Source organism: Lagenorhynchus albirostris, chromosome 13 (assembly GCF_949774975.1).
Source record: "Lagenorhynchus albirostris chromosome 13, mLagAlb1.1, whole genome shotgun sequence".
NCBI classification, from domain to species: domain Eukaryota; kingdom Metazoa; phylum Chordata; class Mammalia; order Artiodactyla; family Delphinidae; genus Lagenorhynchus; species Lagenorhynchus albirostris.
In genome coordinates, this window is record NC_083107.1 from 71,620,075 (window position 1) to 71,645,475 (window position 25,401).

Sequence of the window (25,401 nt, forward strand, 5' to 3'; positions counted from 1 at the left end):
GCAAAATGGGAATAATGCCACCCACGTCACAAGGTGAGCAACAAAAGAGATGCTGCATGAAAGGAACCGTTCTCTCCACTGTACCTGCTCAGTAAACAGTTACTGAGTCTATACTCGTTCAGAAGCTCCAGGAGACGAATATATCATTAAAGTTCCTTAGGAGGCTAAGCTCAGCTGCAGTTTTGATCCGAAAGCAAATGCTTAAAGCTGGAAATTTGAAACAAGAAGATAAAAGAGAAAGGTAAGTTTTTGGTTTGTTTTTTTAAATGCACGTTTCACCTTTCCCCACTACTTCTCAATGTTGCTAAATATCCAAAAGGAAAACAGGGACGATCTGGCAGCTGTTAGGTCTCTAATTTGGCCTAAGCTTTTGCTTTTCACAAGACAGAGAGTCCTCTTGTCTGTTCGTGCTTCATCGTCCCCACCACTGACCCTGCTTCTAAGAGCTTTGCAGGGAGGCCTGAAGAAACAGAAAGCCTCCTCCTGCCTGATTTTACCTTGAGGGGAGAGACAAGCCCAGGAGTAAGGAAGCGGGAGGTGGTGGGGCGGAACCTCACCCTCACCCAGCATCATTTCCTGTGGGATCACTCAGTTACAAGTTCAATCAAAGGCACTGTAGCCATGCCTTTCTCCCAGTGAATCTCAAACTGGAGAAGTCATTCCTTGCCTGAGTGAGGGTTAGAAGAGTTAAAACAGGGAGCAAACACATCTTTGTGTGTCCGCCCCAGGTTCTGTTCGCATCCTCTCACCCATCTCCAAAAGCAACCAACCAACCCGCCCCCACCCCTGCACCAAAGAATTCAAATAGGACCGAACTTGGAAAATACAGTGTTATTGCCCTTTCATAGTGGGCTCTATGATTGCAAGGTGTTTTATTTTCCATTAAAACAATGCTTTTATGAAATGCCACAAATTAAAAAATCTAAGTGGGGACAACACCTCACGAGTAAGTGTAATATGAAGGACGGACTAGGACGGACTTTGCGTCGACTCTCACAAGTGCCAAATAGATTCGAGTTATCACTGGAATGAAGAAGCTCCAAGAAAATTAGTCTTCAAGTCTCAAGTCATAAATCCTAAAAGATTCCATTTAGATTAGTTAGAATTCATCAACAAGCATATTTAATAGATGTATGCCCAAATATAGCATCTAAAACTCCACACAATGAAAAACCACGAAGATACAGCTACACAGCTAACTGAGTGAAAAGGAACTCCAAAAAGTAGCCTTTGATGTCTATTACCTGACACCTTCTCTGGGCATAAATTTATCCAGGCAAATAGTTTTACTATCAAGTTTTGTGCCAGGCACTGTGTTAGGCACTGGGATTGAAAAGTGAACACACCCAGATCAGTCTTCAGTGGTCCTGGATGTATCCTTAATCCTCTCTACATTGTTTCTACTCCTTACTTTGATACTTAGTTATTACACTGGCTCAACGTGGAAACAGCTGCCATTCAAACATCTGAAAGTTTTTCTCCTTAGCGTTCCAGGAGACAGAGGAAATGGAAGCAGGTAAGCAAATCCCAAAGCACTGTGAATGTTGGACCTGGTCAATATTCTTATTAAAGTTCACGTTCCCTCTAGTAGAATTATTTTACTTAAAATGTTAATTAGCACAGACAGCGCGGTACCTGGTGCATAGCGGGCAGTGTGTAGTGGTGCAAATGCATCGAGACCCAGTCTGGAGTCTCACACCCGCCCCATCATACACACACCGAAAAGACAAGACAGACTGGTAGTTGACGGATGTGGGTTCAAACCCAGATGTACAATTCATGGCCTTGGGCCAGTTGATTATGCTTCTGAGCCTCATCTTCATTTGCAAAATGTGGATAATCCCTACCTCTCAGCGTTGATATGAGGATTAGAGGTAATGTATGTAAAGCACTAAAATATAGTGGTCAGCCATAACTGGAAGCTATTATTATTATATTATTGGGGCTTGATACAGGTTTGGTGATTGAATAATAGATCAGCTGACCTCTAAAATCCACATCAACTCTGAAATTATGATACTAACAATGGAATTAAAAGTTCATATATCAAATCACTCAAGGATATTTTTAACTTTTGTAATTGTGATGCAAATCTCGTTTCAGAATAAGTCCTGCTAATGAGACTCACAGAATACAATGTATTTATATACACCCTGGCATATTACGAAAACCTGTATGATCAAATTTAACAGGATAGGTGTCTATGGTTTCTGAGATCTCCAGGGGTTGCTGCTGCCTTTTCTATCACAACGACTTGACCGAAGTTCTCCTTTCTAGAGCACTCCTCTAGGCCAGACAGACACTGTGATGCAGGTTTTACTGGAGTTATCTTGACCACGATTATTCCTTCCATTTTCATAAAAGAAACTGGAGGCATACTGAGATTAAGGATCTTTCCAAGGTCACACAGCTAGTAGGCACCAGGCACTGGACTTCAACTATGACACTAAACCCATGCCTTTACCCACTGTGCCATATCGCTGCAACTCAGGCAAGCCCTAAACGCAAAACATAAGCGATTGGAGAGACTTGTGAGGAAATGTACCCACAGAAAAGGAAGAACAAATGTCAGTCACATCTACTGCATTCTTCCTCTGACTGTATTCTGTTGACTACATTTTCACCATGTCTCTTAAACAGAGGATCAGTGTAACATATCCATGTAAAAAGTGGGAGAATCCAGCAATCCCTCTTCTGGGTATATATGGAAAAGAATGGAAAGCTGGATCTTGAAGAGATATCTGCACACCCATGTTCATAGACATGTACTGTAAGATTTCCCCTTACATGAGATATCTAAAGTAGTCAAATGTATAGAAACAGAAAGTAGAATGGTGGTTGCCAGGGAATGGGGAAGGGGGAAATGGGCAGCTGCTGCTTAATCGGCATAGAGTTTCAGTTTTGCATGATGAGAAAGTTCTGGACATCCACTGCACATCAATATAAATATCAGCACTCCTGCACATCAATATAAATATCAGCACTCCTGAACTGTACACTTAAAAATGGTAAAGATGATACATTTTATGTTACGTGTTTCTTTTTACCACAATTAAAAAAATAAAGTGGCAGAATACATATCTGTATATATGTGTGTATATAGACATATTTTATGTATAATGTATTTGTATATATGTATGTGTATGTATATACATAACACACGCATATATCCTTAAAAGAGTCAATGATTTAAAAATTTCAAAACTCTAGAAAATAATTACAAAAAATTGACACCTGTGGGGCCAATGACAGCTATCAAATGTTTGGGGAGCTGACCTCTTGGCCCAAACCAGATCACTTTCACAATGCTCAACCATCCCTGTTCTAGTTTCTGAATCATCACCACCTGCTGCAGAGTCAAGAGTCCGAATCATGTGAATTTCATGCAGCTATCCTCTCTCATGAGAAATGAGAAATCTTCCCTTTCCCTCCCTAAAGGTGGAGATCCCCCAAGACAATAAAGTTTATTTCACAAATAATTGTGTTGCTATTTTCAATGATCAACCTACCTCATCTTTTTTTTTTGCAGCTTCAATTTCCCTGTTTTCAAGTGATTTCATTAAAGAAAGCAGAGACTACCTTTCTGACCTAGGACTTCAGGAAGGTAAGCGGGTAGCTGTTGTAGGAAGAACCAGAGTTTGCTTTCAGAGTGATCTTGATCTCAGCAGGCAGGTAAAAAATTCTGACACACTTTTCCTTCTTAACCAAAATTATTCAGACTATTTTTTTTTTAGCATGTTAGGAGATGAATCCCGATTTCCTGAGTAATAACAAACAACCATCTTCTGCATAAACTACATTCTTCCAGTTTCTAAACATTTGGGTTTACATGTGATTTATCTCTCTGCAAAGAGATTTCTTTTCTTTCTTTCTTTCTTTCATTTTTTTGCCACGCTGCTTGTGGGACCTTAATTCCCCCACCAGGGATTGAACCCCGGGCCCTGGCAGTGAGAACACTGAGTCCTAACCACTGGCCCACCAGGGAATTCCCTGCAAAGAGATCTCTTACTCTCCAGTCATCCTACATGGTTTCTGCTTTGGTTTAGCCTCACCCACCACAACCAAAGGCTGGACTTCTTATTCATGGTGTTTATTCCTCCCCCTATCCCCAAGTAAGCACTTAGCTGACCGATTACAGAATCACAAGATTGGTTATAATTCCGTTTCTCCATCTGACTTTGAACTTAAGTGCTCCAATTATTTTGCCTGATCCTAATAAGTCAGTAGCGTGCTAATGCTTGCCTTGATATTTCTAAAATATACAGGGTGTGATTAGCATAGGACTGCATCATTAGAAAGCAAAGTTGAAAGCGGGTGAGCAAAATCATCACTCGCATTTAAGCAAAGCTTCCTGTTCAGTGAACTTAACAATGTTACAATGATCCTAGAGACACTATATGCTGTGACTAACGTATATTGTATTCAGAAAAAGCCTCAGATGCTCCAGAACCTTCTGTCTTTGGCTACTACTGGATGAGAAAAGATCCTAGGAGGACAGGCTTGTTCCAGCACACAAAGTCCAGAAGTCTGTTTAAGCCAGATACAGCTGAAGACATAAAGAATCCTTGAACCATAACAGGGTAGGAGGGGAAAAAAGGAAGGAAGGAAGGAAGGAAGGAAGGAAGGAAAGAAGGAAAGAAGGAAGGAGGGAAGGAAAGAAGGGAGAGAGAGAAACCTTTAGTCAATTCTGCTGGGTTGGATTGACATCTCCAGGCCATAAAGTGAGAAAGCTTTAGGGTAAGCCTGCTGGAAGAAAAAAGAAAAACAAACAAAAAAACCCCATGCACACACACATATCAAATGAGATGCTAAAAAACTACATTAGCATCAGTGGTGTTATTTGAGTCGATTAAAAAAATTTAACCCTTTTATATCTGTGTGCAACCAGGAATAGTGTAAACTTTTGGGAACTAGCAGATAGAAAAAAAAAAGAAAATGCTTTAAACTGGGAATGATTTGCAGTCAAATCAATTGATAAATGAAAGAAAAAAAGATGGTACAACGGAAATTGATGCCAAAGATTTATAAGGTTGACTAAGTAAACAAAAATGGAATGGATCACCATGGAAATGCATGAATATTGAAATAGGCAAGATCTGAATACACTAATGATATGCCTCACTGAGATTGACAGGTGTTGATAACAACTGTGACAATCCACACCAACATCCACACTTCGAACATGTTTATTCCTAGAAAACACGGGCTGGATTTAAAGGTTCCTTTTCTTTTACAAAATAAATTTTCTATTCTTCAAGGGACTAACTCAATTCTCATCTACTTGAACAACAAAAAAGGTTTTATCATTTGCTTTTTGGATATGAGGAGCTGCAGTTAGCAGAAGTCATTCTCTTGGGCTCTACTAGTCTTTGTTCCAATAAACCTCTCACAAAACTGAATTCTCAGTCTTGTTTATCTCCCGCATTGAGTACTTGAAGTATGACCACCACTCATTAGAAGCATAATTAAAAAGACACAACCTAGATTCCTCACTTCCTTCACATACACATGAAAACCAGTAACCCTTAATCTATTTGTTACCATGGCTACCATAGGATATTTTATTTCAGTACAACTCTAGGTATTTCGTTTGGATTGTTGCTTGCAAATGAAAGTTGGAGACCTATAAATTTCTGTTAACTGCTAGAAATGGAGAGACTGAACAGAAGAAAATGTTTTTTCTTAATCACGGACAAATACGGTTTATAAGATGTTTGTGCAGAAAAGTTATTAAAATTGGTTAAATACATCAGCCCATAAACTAATTTAAATGCCATTAAATTCATATAGAGTTTAAGGGCACATATGCTAGTAATTCCCTGATTTATAGCAGGATGATAAATCAAGTGCACTCAGAACAATGTACCGGACGGAGACTGTATTCACCAGTGGCACACAGCTCCATACTAGTATAAATGCCTAGAATATGTGACTACTCAAATACATGCATGCCAACCAGCCTTTAAAGTATTCACCTGTGAATTATCCGACGTTTTGGCCAAGAGTCGGGATGAACAATCAATAAAGTTGTTCATCATGCCCTCCCCCCCAAAAGTGAAAAAGTAGCTCTGCACTCTCCATTGTAATTTTCAAAAAAATCACGAATGAGGTGGGCTAATGAAATCTGCTGTCATTCATCCTAAACCGAAATAATTCCTTAAATCTGCCCTCCCAGGGCTGAGTTGGAGATAAGACCGCATGGCAAGAAAAGGTACTCTGTAGTGAGTAGACAGATGACTTTAAAGCGACTGAAATTAGGGTAAATACAGCTGTAACCAGGACAGATCTGTCACTGCAAGAGGAGTCCGAATCCCAGCATAGCTCGGCTAGTGAGAGGCTGGAGCCTGCAGCAGTGGAGCCTGACTTTCCCTGAGCTGACGAAGTGGAAGTTTCGCGGGCAGCAGCAGATCAGCGTCCTCAGCGGTCCCGTCCCTCCAGCGCCGAGGTCTCGTCTAATGCTGCATAAATACCTGCGCCCACGATTCGCCCCGGGCGCGCCGCGGCGCAAGCACCGTAGAGAGAGAGGAGAGCGTTTGCAGAGCGGCAGGGATGGCAAAGGCGGCGGCTCCCTAGGGACCCCCGGGGGGACCCACCAACTGACCGTGTCTACCATTGGGTTCCAGAGCTCAGGAACGACAACTGGCTTCTCAGCTAGCGGACCCAGGCATCCGAGACTCGCGCTTTGGCCCCATCACCGTTGGCTGCAGGCAGCCAGCGCGTCTCCGCCTTCCCCAGCCAACGCAGACCCGACCTGCCCGGGAGCTGCCTCGGACCTATCCGGGCTCTCGACTCTGCTCTCCCGACCCCGGGCGAGCTCTCCCCTCCCTCGGGGCCCAGAGCCCGCACTGCCCAGCGTCCGCAACCGCGCCGCGACCGCATATAACCCTCGCGCTCTCGGCTCGCTCCAGGCCACAGAGACCCGGACATGAGCCCTCTGCCACCTGGCACCTCCCGCGGCAGTCTGGGCGCGCGTCCACACTCCCACATTACACATCTCCCCGTCCACACTATCCCGCACATAAACAACCCCTCCCCACCCAACACACATCCTAGCCGCTTCACCAGCCCCGTACGCTATCCTTTCCGCGCCCCCCCAAAGACGCTGGCACCCACAAGACGTTAAGGGAAGGCGGGTCACAACAAGGTCTGTATGGGCTTCCTCCCTGTGGTTTTCTCGCTCCTCTACCTCGAAAGTTACTTGGGATTGAGTGAAGAGACCAGGTCCCCAAATGCGGGTCTGAGGACGGGAGGGATCAGAAACCCCAACCTGGCTTTCCGCTGCACAGAGGCGCGCACCTCCCCAAAGGCCAGACGCGTGGCCGCCCCCAGCGTCCAGCCCTCCGGTGCCTCTTCCTGGCCCCCAGCCCGGCTCGGGCCCTGGGCCGCTCAGGGGAGGTGGCTTGGAGAGGGACGCATGCTGTCGGGCCCAGCCGAAGAGCTGCCTCGGCTGGGGGGGTGGTCACACTCGCTTCCAGCGCCCCCTACCACAGCGACATTGGCCTCGGGCAGCCCCTGTGCATACACACCCGGGGGCAGGAAGTTTCCCCCCCCTCCGCCTTTTTCCCCCCCTGGAGCAGCGCAGGCGCAAGGGCTCCTGCAGCCTTGCGAGTCCAGACGCGGGAGGCTCCTGCCGCCGCCGCCGCCGCGGGAGCCGAGCCCAGCGTTCCGGGTACTCGGGCCCCGCTCCCAAGCCCGGCCCAGCCCCACGCAGCCTCCAGGACCCTGGGTCCCCGGCGCCGCATCCTTGTTGCCCTAGCCTGGCTCTTACCTCCAGCCGCGCGGCTCTGGCCCCGGTCCGACGCGCAGAGAGCCTGGGGTCGCGAGTGGGCGCAGGAGGGCTGATGGATAGGGGACGGCGCCTGCGGGTGGCTGTAGCTGGGGCCGCTCGGGTCCTGGCCGGGAGAAACGGATCCAGGTCCACCTCCTCGCGTTCCTGCTCTCCGCCTTCTCCCCCTTTTCCTTCTCCTCCTCCTCCGCCGCCGCCTCCCGGCAGCCCAGTAAGGATGCCCGAGAGAGGGAAGTCAGTCCTTCTGCCTGTCAGCCTGTGCGGCTACGCGCGGCGCGGCGCGGCTCTCACCGAGGCGGCGGCGGCGGCGGCGGCGGCTCCGGCAGCATCGCCCCCCCACTCTCCCCGCAGCCGCGGCGGCCGCGGGGCTAGGGTTGGCTCCGGGCTCGGGGCTCGGGCTTCGGGCGGGGACTGCACTCAGGCGCGGCGGCCGCCGGGACTGCGGGCGGGCCCTGCGGAGCCGGGGCCGGGGCTGGAGCTGCAGCTAGATCCGCGGCGGCGGGGACGGCGGCTGCGCGGGGGCTGGCGCGGCCGCAGCACGGGGACCATGCTCCCTTCTGGCTCGCTCCGCTCCGGGTACCGTCTGCTTTAGCTGCGAGGGAGGCGGGCTGCGGCGTGCAGCCAGGGGCGGGCGGAGCCAATCACGGGCGCCCGAGTGGGCGGGGGCGGAGGGTGGGGGAGGCGGGGCGCCCCCGGCCGGGCGCCCAGCGCTGTTCCCGGGGCCCGAGGGATACCCAGCAGCCGCGCGCCGGGCCCGGGAGGAGTGCTCGCGGGTGTGTCCGTCCGTCCGTCCGTCCGTCCGCCGCCCCCGCCCCCCTGCGGTGGCTCCCGGCTCGGCCCGCTCGGCGGCCGCGCCCGGCAGATGCACGGCGCGTGGCACCGGCTCCTGGGCCCCAGCCTCCCGGCCCCGCCCGCCCAGGGTTGGCTGACGGGACCGAGGCGAGCTCGCCGTCCTCTCTCAACACCTGAGGAAACTGGCGGAAAAGTTTGAGAACGAAAAGTCCAATCGTCTTTCAGCTTCCGCCCTCCCTATGACACTCCAGCCACGGTAAGGAGCAGGAATTGTCCAAATCTCTGAAGAACCACGGCTAGCCCTGTAAATCCTGGCCACCGACCCTCGACTCTCCTCGGTGTACACGGACTTTCCTGTCTACACTGACCCTCTTGAATCCACAGGACCTCTCTGTTTAGACAGCCCCTACTCAGGCCACCCCAGCCTTCCATGTCTACACTGACTCCCACCCTGTCTACACTGACTTTCTTAGTTCCACCACTTCCCCGTCTCCACACGCTGTCTACACAGACCCTAACTTCAACCTTGTTGGGAAAGGTTTGGCCGGAAGCCCGTGGCAGCCCCAGTGCGGGCTTTCCATTGTGCCAGAGCATTTCATTTCGGCACCAGTCTTCCCTTCTTTGGTAGATCTAGATCTGGCTTTTATTCCCTGCCCTCTCCCTCCTCCCCTACCTCCCCCTCATTTGGTTTTGAATTTCAGAGGAAATATATCTTTTTCCCCCATCCCCCATCTCTGGGCTTCAACAACCCTCCCCCCCATGCCCGCCCCGCCCCCCCCCCCCCCCCCCCCCCCCCCGCTTCCCCGGCGAAGCCGCTGAGGCCCGAGGCCTGGGTAGAAACTGGGGAGGTGGGTGTGGAAAGGTAGGGAGCCGCTTGCTATTTGGCTTGAACTGGGCGGAGCCAGCCCGGGGCGGGTTCTGCCAGGCCCCGCCCCCCATCTGCCAGGGCATGGGGAGGGTTCGTTGGTAAATCTCTTTCAGCTTATTCCTGTGATATCTGAATCCAGGCCTCTTCTCTCCTTGGCTGTGAACTCGGTGCAAGGATTGTGCCTTCTTTAATATCTTGTGGGAAGCAGAGTACAGTGTGGTGGCTGATAAATAATAAATACTAATCATCTACTGAGAGTAGCAGGAGGACCATCAGTGAAAGGGAATGAGAACACCAGGGAAAGGACCCATTGGTATTAGAGTAACTGCATTTTCTGAAAAAAGAAAAAAAATCGAATGAAGTTTTGGTGTGTGAAGCCTGGCGGTGGGGAGAGGACAGAGTAAAGCACTGCAGCAAGGAATCCCCCCTTGACGGTGGGGTCAGCCAGGAGAAGTGGTGTGTCTTTAAGCAAGGGTGATCGAGGGTGCCTTGAAGGGGGAACAGGTGGAGTGGGGGCACAAAAGCTCCTCCAACAACCTGAAGAGGAACGCGAGATGTGGTTTGAATGCCACGATCTGAACGTGGTATATGAAAAGTGATTGAAGGGTAATGTAGATGGGAGAAAGGAGAAAGAAGGATTACTTGGGGTTTTAAAAAAGGACGCAGGTAGCACTTCAAGCACTGAATGCAAAGAGAACAAAGGCACAGGTGAGTCAATGTTCATTCATGTTGTAGGAAGCTGTCCTCTGAAATGATCTGCATGGGCCCACCAGCTGTGAGCTTGTGGGATCCACCAGGCTACATCCTGGAGCAGTGGCACATAGGACAGGTGTAGACATTATGGAAATGTGGCTAAGGTTTGCAGGGTTAAGGGATAGGTTAAAATCTGGCAATCTGAGGCACTCATAATGTCTGACGTGATTTTGAATGATCCTCAAATGAAAGCAGGAAATACGCACTCCAGGAATCCTTCCTCAGCTGCATCTCTAGGTGAAGGTGTAAGGATTCTCCCAGTTTCCCTGCTGGCATTATCAGAGAAGAGACTGTGCTGAATCTGCATCCAGCCGGGTGATGCCAGGGGTGCTGGTTCTAGAGTGCTGCAACGCCTTCAGGGTTGGATCTTGATAACGGCTCACCGGGGGGGGGGGGGGTGCCAGCCTGTCAGGAGAATGAGAAAAACTGTGTGAAGTAGAATCACAGTGGGCTAGTCTACCCCCTCCTCACCCCACCCTTCTTTCATCCCCAGAGCCTGAATGCAAATAAGGATTTCCAGAGTCTGAAGCTGAGATCTTCCTCTGCAGTGGGGCTCCGCCTAGCTAGGAACTGTTGGGTTTGGACTTAGGAAGAGTCGGCTTTGGTCTAGACATGAGCTCCATTTCACCTGAAGTGCTGTTGTTCATGTCATCTGCCCCTGTTCCCCCAGGCTCTTGGTGACGTACAGTGGATCTGCTCAGTGTTGTGTAAGAGATCTGTCTGTGTAGACCTTGCCCGTAGCTGGGATCTGTCCTGGGTTTTTCACTGCCCTGCTTTGTGGTATTTGGGATAAGCCCCATGGTTAGCATGGATCTCTCTCTGTGGTAAATGTGGTTTGTTCCGTGTTACACGTGAGAGCTTCTTCAGCCCCGGTCAAAGATTTCTCCATGAAGCACGGGATCAAGCTCTGTAGAGTGAGCTTCAAAACCCAGCCCTCCCTGTCCTGACGAAGATGCCCCAAGCTGGGCTCTGAGATCAGGACTAATGTGTCTGCTCCAAGCAGATGGGTTGTGAAGGAGTGGACTTGTGAGGCCCAGGGAGGTAGACTGGAATGCTGCAGAACATGCATTTCCCACTCAGAGCATAGACCATTATTTGCGCAGTCCATCAGACAAGGACTTTGTTCTGGAAAGGCTACCGCCGTCACCTGGAGAGGCACCAGAGGAAGCCACAGCATTACTGTCTGGGAGTGCCCACTGTGGCTGAGAGGGACTTCCCTCCCTGTTTGTATTTATAAATAGTAATCACAACAAAACGATCGTGTACTCAGTGGCTGCAATGTGCCAACCATTGTACCAGGTATTCTACCCACAATACCTGGTCAATGGTCATAGCAACCTGTGGAGTTAGTGTTAGCAGCCCCAAGCGCTGAGTCATAGAGAGGGTAGGTGACCTCCTGAAATCACACAGCCAGTAAATGGCAGAGCTGGTATTTGAGTCTGGTCACTTGGTTCCAAAGCCTTTGTTCTTTTCACCATCCTCAACACACAAATGCAGTTTCTCTTGTCATTAACCCAGTGCTTTTCCCTTGGAGAAGACACAGTGGATGCTGATTTTGCCTCTATCAGCAGCCAGTCCTGGAGGCAGGACTGGGAATCAGTCTTAGGACACAGAGGGCTGATGTAGAAGAGGGAAAAGCATCTCTTTGTTTACTGAATGCACAGGTCACTTGGAAGAGTGGACGCCTCATCAGAAACCCTCAGGTCTTAGAGGACATCTGTTTCCAGGAGCGAAGTGGGTATAAATAGAGCAGGAGCCAGCCTCTCTGCTGGTCTGGTTTTGTGTTTGCTGTTTTGTTTTTCTAACATTCTGCTCCACTAAAACCACCCCCATTTGGCATCAAAAGCATGAATAAATCCTACATAAGTCACTGTCCCTCCAGTGGCTAATCAATCCATAAAAATCTATTTAGCACCTACTGTGTGTCCTGCATTTCAACCCCATGGTGTTGATTAAAGCAGGAAGTAAGAAGTCACAGCTGCTGTATTTTCACTGTGGCCACCCTGCTCTGTGGATGCGTGGAAAAGGCACATGCTAATCATGCAATCAGCCATTTGCAGAGGACCTCCCGCACGCTCAGCCTTGTGCTGGGTGCTCTCAGGAGTATAGGGAAAGTACAAGGTGCGCTTCTCACTCTGCTCATTTTTACCCTGCCTGTGCCCCAAAAGGGGCTGAGGCATCCAAATACAATACAGGATTTTCCCCCTCCCCCTTATCTGTGGTTTCAGTTACTTGTGGTCAACCCCGGTTTGAAAATATTAAATGGAAAATTCTAGAAAGAAACAATTCATAGGTTTTCAATTGCATGCCATTCTGAGTAGTGTGATGAAATCTCATGCCATGCTGCCCGCGATGTGAATCATCCCTTTGTCCAGCGTATCCACGCTGTGTACGCTACCTGCCCATTGGTATAGGATAAAAGTCAGTGCTTATAGGGTTTGGTACTGTCTGCGGTTTCATGCATCCACCGGGGCTCTTGGGACGGATTCCCTGCAGATAAGGTGGGACTACTGTACTTGGTTCTTGTTCTTGACAGAGGCTAAGGTAACAACAGTTGTTATCAAGAAGCATAACTGAGTGCTCAGATGTGGGGAAAAGACTCCAAGTGTTGTGGGATGCAGGGGATGATCTGTAAGAGTGGGGCTGGTCAGGATGGGTGGGTGGGTGTCAGACTGGACCTGAGGAATGAGGAGGTTTTTCCTGGGGGGCAGAGGGAACCCAGAGCCACCAGAGTGGAAGGCAGGGGCCAGGAGGGTAGAGGAGTAGGATTCCTGGACTGGGGGACCCATCCCAGTGTGAGAGTTTCTGAAACACTGCTTGCTGGTAATAGTCATTTCCTTTGGGTGAAAATGAAAATGTGTTTTCCTTCTTTGCCCAAATCAGTGAACTATTAGATTCTAAGATTCAGAGTGAAACTGGTGGTGTCTTTTTTGGCATTTTCAATGGTGGGAATGCAGCAGCTTTTTTTAGTACCAGTTGTTTGCAGGTGGCAGGAGTGCTAATTAGACAGAGCCACTAGCAAATTTCCTGGATGGTTCTGACTCCCAAACCGACAGCAAACCAGCTCGGGGGATTTACGAGAGCAGTTTCTACTCTCCCCATTGATAAAGTGATTCTTCAAACACTTTGGTCAAAGGAATGGGTTTCATAGTTGCTCAATACATATTTATTGGGTGTTGAATTGTTCACAGTGATCAAAATGCCACTTTACTTTTTCGACGTTTAAGAAGGGCCTAATGTTTCTCTATTAGAGAGTGTAAAAAGAAGACCCAAATTATTGGGAGGATAGTTGAAAGGAACATTTTATTTGAGTGTTAGAGGAGTCTTTCGATCACTGAAACAGGTTTTCACTAAAGGGAAAACGCAGGAGACTTTTGAGAGAAGATTGAATCCTCATAGTTCTTTGCATGCATATTTTTCAAGCTGTTTTTAAGAGTAAAGAGGTTCCAGCCTGCTGTTCCCTGTTTGACTCCAGAATCCACTGGTGCCAATGTCTTTTATCTCCCTGGGAGATTTCAGTAGAACTTGGGGCCAGGACCATGTCATTAGTGTGGTCATTTTGAAGCCCTGGATTGGGCCAGAAGCAGAACAATGCCCATCCAGGGCAGGTGCTCTGCTCTGTCTCTAGGACAGAGACCCTTGTACTCTCTGCTCTCTGTCTGGACTCAGGCTGCCCGAGAGAGTGTCACAGTCCCCACAGGCTGTTGGGGGGAACACAGCGGGAGGCAGAGAGACCTTTGGCCACAAATCTCATCTTAATCAGCTGTTTCATGAACACGGCCAAGTCCAGGACACTGTCTCAGGAGTTATTGTTTATTTCCTTATCCCCAAAGCTAGAGGCTGCCTGTCATGTTCATAAGCAAAAGGCAGCCCATCCTCCAGGGAACAAGTTCACTATTCTCCCCAAAGATGGGGGTGTTGGGAGTCAAGCTGCAGGCACTCTTGGAGTGTGAGATAAATCTCGGTTTGCAGGGTGAAGTATCTAATGGTTTCAGCAATTTGGGGTCTTTTGGAATACGTGTCCCCGTATTTTATCTTCACGTTTACCCCTACTCGAATTTGTGAAGCTGCGTACACTTTATGTGCAGTGTGTCTGGAAGGAGGAATTTGTGAGGTCATGCCCGATGGAAACATGACTGTCAACACATTGGCCCCGGAGGCTCTGTCCCCGAGAAATCAGAGGTGACAAGGAAGAGAAAAGCAATAGGGCCTGAACTCAGGGTACTCTCTGAATATTTACTAAGCGTCGTAAAAACAGCCTAAGTCGGGGCTTCCCTGGTGGCGCAGTGGTTGTGAGTCCGCCTGCCGGTGCAGGGGACGCGGGTTTGTGCCCCGGTCCGGAGGGATCCCGCGTGCCGCGGAGCGGCTGGGCCCGTGGGCCGTGGCCGCGGCTGCTGGGCCTGTGTGTCCGGAGCCTGTGCTCCGTGGCGGGAGGGGCCCCAGCGGTGAGAGGCCCGCGTATCGCAAAAAAAAAAAAAAAAAAGCCTAAGTCTGTGATAAAAATCACCATCTGGTCCAGGTGCATCTTGATATAAGAAAATATGATATATGAAAATTCAAAATGATAAAACAGAAGGATTTGCTAGTTTACATTACGAAAGGATGCATGAGCTGCCTGTAAGTGAAGCTTTCCCCTTTGATATTTAATGTGTGGTGGATTTAGTAGACATTCCGTTCATATACAACTGGTCAGAAACACATTAATTTATTTTTATTTATTTAAGGCTTGTGACCTACCTACTTTCAAGACGTCTTGAGCAATTTACAGGTTAAAACATGGGGCAAAAGGAGACATTTGGGAATGAAATAGAACAGATAGAACCCAAAGGGAGGACCGTGGGGTCAGAGGCATTAGGCACACAAGATGAATGGGTTCTACAATTAGGATCTCTAAGGGGAAAAGGGGCAAATGCACCAGGTTACCTGATTGTATAAAGAAAGGCACATTTGTATCAGGTCATAAGAGATGTCTTGAATATAAAGTGTTTTAAAAAATCAGAGACCCTCTGTAAATGGAAGAATGTAGTATTATTGAGGTAAAAGTTTTCTCCTTTAGACTTTGGAGACAAATGCTAATCATGGAAAAGTGTAACACTACAGATCTTTGTGGTAACTTTTTTTTTTTACTACTTCTAAACCTTTGAAAAATATTTACCGGATGATTTCATTAAAAAAAAAAACATTTCAATTCTTTATAGGTTTACTTTTTGCCAATTCAGGAAAAGCGTTGCAAATTGGACATATTTCATTTAGGTGGTTGTGAATTTTCCTAGAAAGCAACAGGTAGGTACCTTCTAGCTTAATGCTAAACCCTTGATAATTTCAGTGTAGCTTCAGGTCAGTTTCAAAATTAGCCAGAGAGTTTTGGCTAATGTAAAATTTCATTAGAAATAACCAGAACTTAGCATTAGAATAGCAGGTTTAGAAAAACCTAGGGCTTGGAAAGAGTCAGAGCAATATTTGGAATCTGAGATGGTTATATACCGAGCTGCAGATAAATCCTATTAATGAACTTAAGATTTTAAAAGGGTTGCAGATATAAACTCATCATCATAGTCAGGACTGTTTTTCCTGGGAGTCAAGATTGACATGTGGCAGTAGATGTGTATGTATTGTTCAAAAGCAACAGAGATGTTAGTTGGGGTGACAGTATATAAAATAATGATGTACCGATGATGAAAATATCAATAAGAGCTGATATTAGTTTAGTACTATGTGCCAGACACTGTTCTAAGCCTTTGATTTTCTTTAAATTTTTTTTTCTTATATTCCTTACAACAAAGGATGTGGGAATTGATGAATCCTGAGTCTAAAAATTTTAATGCAGACACATAGAGAGAGGAGCAGATGTTCTTTCATCAGTAGGGAGTGTGATACAATCCATTGGCTGGAGGGGGGATGTGGCTGGCTCATTCTGGATGCACGTCTCAGAATCAGAATGGAAGTCTGATGTCGTGTTGTGCCTTTTCACTACGTAAGCGTATACCAGGTGCCTCACACTGGTAAGCTCTGGGCATCCCCAGCCTTTGGTCATACCACTCATGCCACTGAAATCTGACCTAAAGGACACTGGAAGTTAAGATTAGAATAAGAGAGAAGCCCCCAGTTGTATTAGTAATTTCCCCAAACCTTAGTAGCTTATGCAACATTTATTATCTCACCCAATGCCTGAGGGTTAGGAATCCAAGAATAGCGTTGCTGGGTGGCTCTGGCTCAGGACTTCCCATGATGCTGTAGTCAGATGTTAGCTGGGGCTACAATTATCTCAAGATTCCACTGGGACTGGAGGATTTGTTTCCAAGCTCACTTACATGGCTGCGGGCTAGAGGCCTCAGTTCTTTGCCATGTGGGTCTCTCTGCAGGGCTGCCCCAAGACATGGTAGCTGGCTTCTCCCCGAGCAGCAAGTGATCTGAGAGAGAGAGGCCAAGACAGAAGCTGTAATGTCTTTTATAACTTAATCTTGGACAAACAACATAGACCAACAGAGGTTTAACGTGAGAAGGGACGCAAAGCTGTGGATACCGGGAGGTGGGCTCATTGGGAGCCATCTTGGAGGCTGACTACTACAACAATTGTCTTAGATTCCATGGGTTCAGGGAGGGGAAGAGTGGGCATGGTAGGAGGTGTTCACTGGGTTTCAGGTTTTCAGGCTTCTGAAGGTCCCCAAGAGATCAGGAGACATTACAAGAGATTCCGAAAGGGAAGATGGCTCAAGAACTCTTGTTGATAGAATTCTTAATGTGTAGTTGCCAATGCTCTTGAAGAGAAATAGTCAGGTGGGAATGGGTGTTGATGAAACCAGAGTGACCGTGGGAAAGTTCACCTTTGAGTGCAGCTGGAAAAAGGACAGAAGGGTGTCGAGTTACACACACCTAATGAGCTATAATTAATGAAGGCAGCAAAATGGTCAGGATTACAGAACAGCTTTTCTTATTTGACATGAGCAGAAAATCAAGAAAGGATCTGATTAGTGATTGTGGTAAGATGTCTAATACTGCGGGTTTCTGTGGCGCAAACTCTTACTGAGTGCCACTGTGTACCAGGCAGAGTGCCAAGGGCTAAGGATATAAAGATAATCAAAAAAAGGTCGCTGCCCTCGAGGATCTTCCAGTCTAATGCGAAGACACATATAAACGAGGCCATGATCAATACCATAATGAGATTCAGTACAGGTAGCACTGGGACACTGGGAAGGGCACTGCCAGTGCTACTTGGGAGCAGGCAGGTCGGGGAAGCCTGTACAGAAGAGATTACACTTGAGCTGAGAACTTAAGGATGAGCAGGATTTCGCCAAATGAACAATAGGAGGAAGGGCAGGGAGAACAAGAATGGCCAAGCACAGGACAGGCAGGGGAAGCTGCTGGTGCTTCATACGATTAGAGCAGGGTGGGGAGTGCAGACAGGGCTTGAAAAGAAAGAGGAGGCCATTTTACATGGGGCCTCGGAGACTCTACACTGGGGCTTAACGGGGCAGTGTTGCTTAAAGTGGGGTCCTACATCAGGATCACATGGGAGGCTGATTCCTAAGCCTAACCCTACATCCACACCAGCAGATAGTTCACCATAACCATGTTCTCTTCTTCCTGAGCTAGACTACATCTCCCAGCATCCTCTGCAGTTGGACTACATCTCCCAGCGTCCTTTGCAGTTAGGCTATATTGCCTAGTCTCCTTTTTAGTTAGGTGCACTCATGTCAATGACATATGAATAGAAGTAATATGTGCCATTGCCAGACCTGATCCATTAAAATCTGCCCTGCATGCTTTCCATGCTCTTTTCCCTCTCTCCATGTTGATGCAGGCAAACACAGGAATCTTGGAAGCCGCATGTTAAAGACGGCAGGGCAACAAAACCCAGGAAGCTCTGGGTCTCTGAATGATTGTTTGGAGAGGGCCAACCAGTGATCTGGAACACCCATTTTGGGGTTTCAAGAAAACAAGAAATAAAATTCTATTGTGTTTGAGCTGTTTTATTATTTTGGGTTGGTTTGTTTTCGCAGCTAGTGTTACCCTAACTAATACAGCAATTGAGAGGGGAATTCTCTGGAGGATTTGCATTTTTGACAAGCACTTTAGAGGAGTTTGAGAATCCCTGTTGGAGGCGAAGGGGAACCAGCCACTCATGGGTTTAGAGTAGACCAAGTAACGTGATGCTATTTGCCTTTTAGAATGGCAGCAAAAAAACGGGATTTTACCTCCTTTTTCTTTGCCGAGGAGAACAATCTACTGACTAAAAAGAAATAGAAAACTGTGGTAAGAGAAAATTGAAGTTCAAGATGAGTAAAGAGATTGTAACAAGCTCCAACCTGCTGTAAATGATCTCAAGTCTCTTGGCCAGGACAAATTACACCCCAGGGAGTAGGGAGAACCCACCACTGGAGCTGTAGAGCCTCTGCTGATAATCTTTAAGGAACATGGAGAGTGGGAAAGAAAATGGAACACTAGAGATGGGAAAATATAGCTTTCATTAGTAAAGAGGAGAAAAGATTATGTAGACTTCAAAAGTGGGGATAGTCTGTTCACCCTCATTAAGTTGATTATTTAAGGCTGATTTGTGAGCATATGAAAAATGGAGAATTCTCTAAAAGCCTGTGTGGCTTCTTTAAGAGCAAGCCACAACCAGGAAACTGTGTTCCCAGTTTTGTGATAGGCTTGCTAGATTATTATGTCAGGGAATTGTGTTAGCTATGGTAGACGCAAAGCATACCTCAGATTGGTATTTGTCAAGGAATCTCATGATAAATTTGTGTGTAAGATAATTTCAACTGCAGACTAGTATTTGGGTAATACATACCCAAAGATGCTAATCGCTATCAGTATGAAAGTACATTTCTAGTGAATGGCCACAGCCATGGTTCCATCTGATGTTTTTATTAGTGATGCAGACATATATGACTTAGTTAATCCTGAAATTTTGAGATGATGTGTAGGGAATACATTGGTTGGCATAACAAGGCCCGAAGAATAGGCTCAAATATTAAGCTAAATGTAATGATATGAGATGAAACAGACAAATGATAGGATTGAGCATGTGGGTCCAAACAGTCCCCTGCACAAGTCCAGGGCTAAGAGGCAGCAACTGCAGTTTGAGAGGCACCAAAGATGTTGTTCAGCTGCCCAAAGCCCTGTACGGACTCAGAGGTTAGCTGTGAAGCCCATGGGGTTAGCTGAGACCTGTATGCAGTTATCTGAAGGGGTGTCAGGAGCAGAGGGACCCAGGCAGACTTCAAAGGCCAGATGGGAAGATTTCAGGTCCACGTGAGAATGAACCCTCTCCAGCCATCTCACAGCTGCCCCAAACAACAGGCTGCTCAGAGATAGGAGCACCTGTCAATGGACATGACCAAGTGGAGAGAGAAAATCCCTTGTTGGGACTTCAAGGAAGGGATGAAGGCATCCCTTGGGTGTTTGGCCACAAAGAAACCATTAGAGTCCCTCCAAATATTAGTAGCTACTATTACTGGCTACCATTTAGTGATAACTTAACATGTGCCAGGCACAGTGCTAAAGTAGGCTCCAAAATCCTGTACCAGTTTTTGTTGTTGTTGTTTTGTTGTTGTCTTTTGTTTCTTTTGCTGCTGTAACAAATAACTACAAAATTCGTGGCATAAATCAATACAGACGTATTATCTTACAGTTCCAGGGGTCAGAAGTCCAAAATCAAGGTGTCTGTAAGGCTCTGTTCCTTCTGGAAGCTTTAGGGGAAGATCCTTTCCTAGCCTTTTCCAGCTTCAAGAGGCTGCCTGCATTCCTTGGCTTTTGGCCCCTTCCTCTGTCTTCAAGGTTAGCAATGTAGCATCTTAAATCTGTCTGTCTTCTCTCTTTCTCTCTGCTTCTGTTATCATATCTGCTCCAACCCTGATCCTGTTACTTCCCTCTCAGAAGGGCTCTTTTGATTATATTGGGTTTGCCCATCTAGATTCATCTCCCCATCTCAAGGTACTTAGTTTAATCACATCTGCAAAGTTCCTTTTGCCATATAACGTACCATATTCACAGGTTTTGGGGACTAGGATGGTGAGATTTTTGGGAGGGTTTTATTCTGTCTACTACAAGCCATTTATATATTATCTGATTTAATTTGATCCCTCACTGTCTTGAAGAGTTGGACATTATATCCACTTAACAAATGGAGAATTGGAGCTGTGGAACAGTTAAATAACACACTACACCTCCATGAACACAGGGAGGCTGGGATTCAAACTGGGTTCTGACTCTAAGAGCTGGGGATCTCACCACTCTGACACTATACTACGCATGTTTTTATTCTTCTCAGAGCCCTTAATTCTAAGCACTAATAATTGCTTTTCTTTAGTGGTGTTAATTTAGCAGTGTCATTATTGCAGCTTGTTTTTCTGAAACGTTACATAAGTCAGACATTTCTGTCTACCTATGAAATTTAAGTGGCCTCCCCTGCTATATCTCCTTAGCATCTTTAGCGCACAGCTTTTGCCCCTCCTGGATTTTGTCACCTTGGGCCTTCTCAGCAACAGGAGTTTGGAACAGTGTTATTTTCTGAATTCAGATCTGACAATCTTTGTAGACTAAAGGCTATACAGCTGTAAAAGTTTGTTTTTAACCTAAAGTAACAGAGTTGTCAAGTAGAGTGTAAAAAGATCCCAGAAATGCAGGCTAAAAACATAGTGATTCAGTGAGGCAACAGGAACAGAATGATGACAATGGCATTTAGGCCCCAGGGCAGATATAAAAGTGGTGGCATCTGGTTGAAGCCCACTTCCCCTGAAACTAGAGCTCAGGCCCTGCTGAGGTAGGCAGTGGAGGGGAGTCTCCTGCCCCTCTGGACTGGAACATTTCTTCCAGCATCTGCAAAGCTGAGGGAGAAAGCCAATGCCCCACTTTACGGATGGGGACCCTGAGGCTTAGAGCTGTGCTCAAGGTCACGTGACCAACTCATGGTGGAGACTGGGTCCAAAGTCAAGGGCCCTGGGTTCTAGTCCTGGCTCTGCCACTCGCTGCTGCTCTGGGACAATGGGCATGCCAGTGAACATGCATGTCTTTTCTCTGGTCATCCTTCCAGTGTGCTGCACCTTGACCATTTGGAACCACAGTGTGTCAGCCTTGCCCACAATCCATCTGCCGCCAGTTCTCATTGTGCTTAGCTGTGCAGGGCTGGGCTCTGGGTCAAAACTGAGCTGGATGTGGGTTGAGCACAGCTTGGCTGGAGAGAGGCCTGAGGCACATGTTGGGGGGATGATCACTGATGACACCAGGCTGTATTTGCCAGCAAGAGATTCCAGAGGGCGCAGGAAGTGGGGTAGAGGCTGTTATCTGACTGTGACGTTGAGCAGTGGCTGGATGGTGGGAGAGGAGGGGAAGGGCCTTGGGTCCACTGGGTTCAGGTCCTGTTCACTTGTTGGGACCCAGCTCACCCTCCTGGCAGGTGGTTTCTAGATGGTTCACACGGCATGCTATGGCATGCAAATGCCATGGCAGCTTTCATCAAGCCTGTGTTATAAGGTTGGTATTGATTGAGCACATGAGAGTCTAGAAGGGAAGGAAACATTTTGAACACTTTGTTTATGCCAGGTACTCAGCTAAAAAGATAGGAACTGCCCTTACTAAGCACCTATTTTGTGCTAGGCACTGGGGTTTTCACTGACTCTGGGTACAAGGAAAATACAACGTAATTCCTGCCCTTGGAGAGGTCAGAGTCCACATGTCTGTGGATACTAACCTTTACTAGACAACATAAGGACTAAACAAGGTGGTAATTAATGAAGATAAAAGGAAGTAGCAGGAGCAGCGAGTGAGGAAGTGCTGGGTTTGGGAGTTACCCAGGGTCTGTTTTCCTGCCGGAACTCTGGTGTTAAGGCATGAGAGGTGCTGCTTTTAGAACGTTTCCTAATACGGCTTGATTTCTTAAAAATAACATTCCACAGCCAACTTGTGTCCATTGTTCAGTTTGTGGTCTGCTAGGACTCTTGGATCTTCTTTTCCCCAGGCTTGCATCTCACTTTTGTGTAGTTGCCACCTTTCCCTGGAACACTCCCTTCTCAACACTCAACATTTCTGTGACAAGATTGGGGAAACAGAAAATTATTTTTTAAATCTTCAATTGATTTTATTTTTTCCCTTTTTTTCCCCAAAACAGCTTTATTGAGTTATAATTCACAGACCGAAACATTTACCCATGTTAACTGTGCAATTTTAGTAAATTTACAGAGATGTGCAAACATCACCACAACCAATTTTAGAACATTTCTCTCACCAGAGGGAATAATTTAAGGGCACAATACAAGAAATATGGGTTACTTCATACTACTTGAACATGCATTTCTGAAATTATTGTATGTAAAATTTGTCAGCAAATTTTGAGTTACTTCACAGTATACTTTTGCAAAAAAAGCAAAATGAAGTGGAAGGAAGAATCCCTGTGCTTTAAATCTAGAGAAACCATTATCCATTTTGCAGATCACTTCATTAATAAGCAGATTATTATAAAAGTAATTATTTTAGAGACAGCAGCTGCCGTTAGCTAATACTATATTGTTGTCTACTGGGACTTATAAAAAGTCTTTTTAATTTGCTCTTCAAAAATCACTTATACCCACACAACCACTTCGGTCAACGAAATAAATCTAGGTATGGGCCGACCTTAGTTACCATGGCAAAAACAGCTTTACCTCTTTAATTTGTTTCCAGTTGAATTTTCTTTCTTCTCCAGAACTCCCTGATTTGTGGAAGGACTCGTCTAGGGAATCCCACCCCCTTTGCAAAAGTGGCTACTCTCTGGCAACAAAGGCACCATTCAGTATCCAACCCTTCAAGGGTGAAGAGTGTGCTGAATAATGGATGCTCCAGTGGTTTCCCTTGTAAATCCCCATTTGGGAACAGCCAATAGAAAGTTCAGAAGGTGTTGCTGGCTCCTCTTTAGGTATGCCATTGCTTATGTGGGCTGGTCCCTTATTGGTGGAATCAAAGCCCCTTCCTTCTCATCTCACATTCCATCCTCCTTATGCTGTAGATCCATCAGATACAGAGAACTGTTTATTCCCAAGCAGAAGGGGAATCATTTCTCCCCAAAAAAGTATAGGAAAAGCATGATCCTAGGTTGGAAGCCCGTAAAATGCTCTCAAGTTCTATTTGTAAGAGTATAAAGGGGTTAACTATTGTATTGCTGTCTACTATTTATGAGAAAGAGACAGATGCCCAGGAACAAACTCTCATCAGAGACTTATTTAGTATCTATTTGTAAGTTAAAAAAATTAAGTTATCATACATTCAGGGAAGTGCACAATCTCAAGAATCCTGATACATTTTTATATAGCGAGCATCCTCTGACCAGGGTAGAGAACATTGCCCACACTTCCAAGGCCTCCTGGTACACCCCTCCCAGTCATTACCTTCACAAAGTAATCCACATCTGTCTTTGATGCCACATGAACTGAGTCACACAGTATGGATTTTTTGTATATGACTTTTTTCACACAACATTAGTGTCTGTGAAATTCATCCATATTGTTGCCTGTAGCAGGGGTTCAGCTTTTACATTGTTGTATATAGTATTCCATTGTATGACTACCATGATATGGTCATCTTTCCTACTACTGATGGACACTTGGGTAGCTTCTAGTTTTTAACTGTTTGGAATAGTGTCTTTTTTTTTCTTTTAATAAATTTATTTATTTATTTATTTACTTTTGGCCGTGTTGGGTCTTCATTTCTGTGCGAGGGCTTTCTCTAGTTGCGGCAAGTGGGGGCCCCTCTTCATCGTGGTGCGCAGCCCTTTCACTGTCGTGGCCTCTCTCGTTGCGGGGCACAGGCTCCAGACGTGCAGGCTCAGTAGTTGTGGCTCACGGGCCTAGTTGCTCCGCGGCATGTGGGATCCTCCCGGACCGGGGCACAAACCCGTGTCCCCTGCACTGGCAGGCGGACTCTCAACCACCGCGCCACCAGGGAAGCCCAGGAATAGTGTCTTTATAAACATTCCTTACACATCTTTCTGTGCACCTAGGTAGGCATTTCTACTGGAGTAGAATTGCCAGATCAAGGGCATGCAGTGTTCAGCTTTAGTAGATAGGATAATTAAGACTTTCTAATTCTTCCTGTGTCAATATTTTCAGCTTGTGATTTTTAAGAAAAGAATTATTAATCTAATTAATCTAAATTGTCAAATTTATTGTCATAACATCTTCTCATTGCCCCTTTGATGTTTGTATGAATTCTAGTGATGGCACATTTTTTTAAAAAAGAAAATCACTGAGATTAGTAGTTTGTTCCTTCTTTTTTTCTTGAGCAATCTTTATAGGGATTTGTAAATTTTATTAGTCTTTTCAAAGAACCAGTTTTTGGCTTAGTTGTTATTTCTCTATTCTATTTTATTTTTTCTTATATTTTTATTATTTATTTCCTTTGCCTTAAATATGATGTTCTTTTCTAACTCCTTGAGATAGTCATTAGATCACTGATTTTCTGTTATTCTTTTTTTTTTCTAAAATATACATTTAAGGCTATACATTTTTACCTTAAGTCTAGTTTAAGCTCTGTGTTACAAGTTTTTAACATGTTGGCTTTTCATTATTATTCAGTTGAGAATATTTTCTAATTCCCATGCAGATTTCTAAGTTCTGATTCGTTTTTTGAATCACAGGTTATTTAGAAGTGTTACTTAGTAATTTTCAAACATTTGAGGATTTTTAAAGTATTTCATATTGATTTCTAGGATTTTTCAGCTCTAGTAAGAGGACATACTCTGTTTAATTTCAACCCCTTGCACTTTACTGAAATCTCCCGTGTGACTCAGAATACGGTTTATTTTGTCAAATGTCCCCTGAACGCTTGAAAATAACGTAATACTGCTGCTGTTGGGTTCAGTGTTCCGTATATGCCAACAAGGTCAATTTTGTTTATCATGTTGTTCAAATCTTATCTTTACTGATTTATTTTCTGATTGCTCTATTAGTTGCTGAAAGATGTATTTGAAATATTCAACTATAATACTGGATTTATTTGTTTTTCCTTTTAGTTCTGTCAGTTTTTGCTTTGCATATTTTAGGTTTTGGTTTTGGGGGCATACAAGTTGCAGATTATTAAATATTCCTGCTGAATTGAATTTTTGCCATTGTGAGATGTTCCACTTTATCTCTGGGAATACTTCTTGCCTTAAGTCTTGCTTTGTTTGATATCAATATGGCTAAGCCAATATTTTTTTGGTTAGTGTCTTCAGGGCACATTGTTTTAT

General features: G+C 45.9%; 1 protein-coding gene and 1 long non-coding RNA gene across 2 annotated transcripts in view; one reads left to right on the top strand and one right to left on the bottom strand.

Annotated features, from left to right (window-relative positions):
- KLHL29 (kelch like family member 29) overlaps positions 1-8,004 on the bottom strand; it is a 311,729-nt gene extending 303,725 nt beyond the window's left edge. Inside the window, exon 1 of the mRNA XM_060169436.1 lies at positions 7,769-8,004. The gene's annotated coding sequence lies outside the window, so the exon portion shown is untranslated. The remainder of the gene's footprint in view (positions 1-7,768) is intronic.
- Positions 8,005-8,716: 712 nt separating this feature from the next.
- LOC132531379 (uncharacterized) overlaps positions 8,717-25,401 on the top strand; it is a 32,185-nt gene continuing 15,500 nt past the window's right edge. The window contains exon 1 of the long non-coding RNA XR_009544077.1: positions 8,717-8,834. This is a non-coding gene — a long non-coding RNA (uncharacterized LOC132531379). The remainder of the gene's footprint in view (positions 8,835-25,401) is intronic.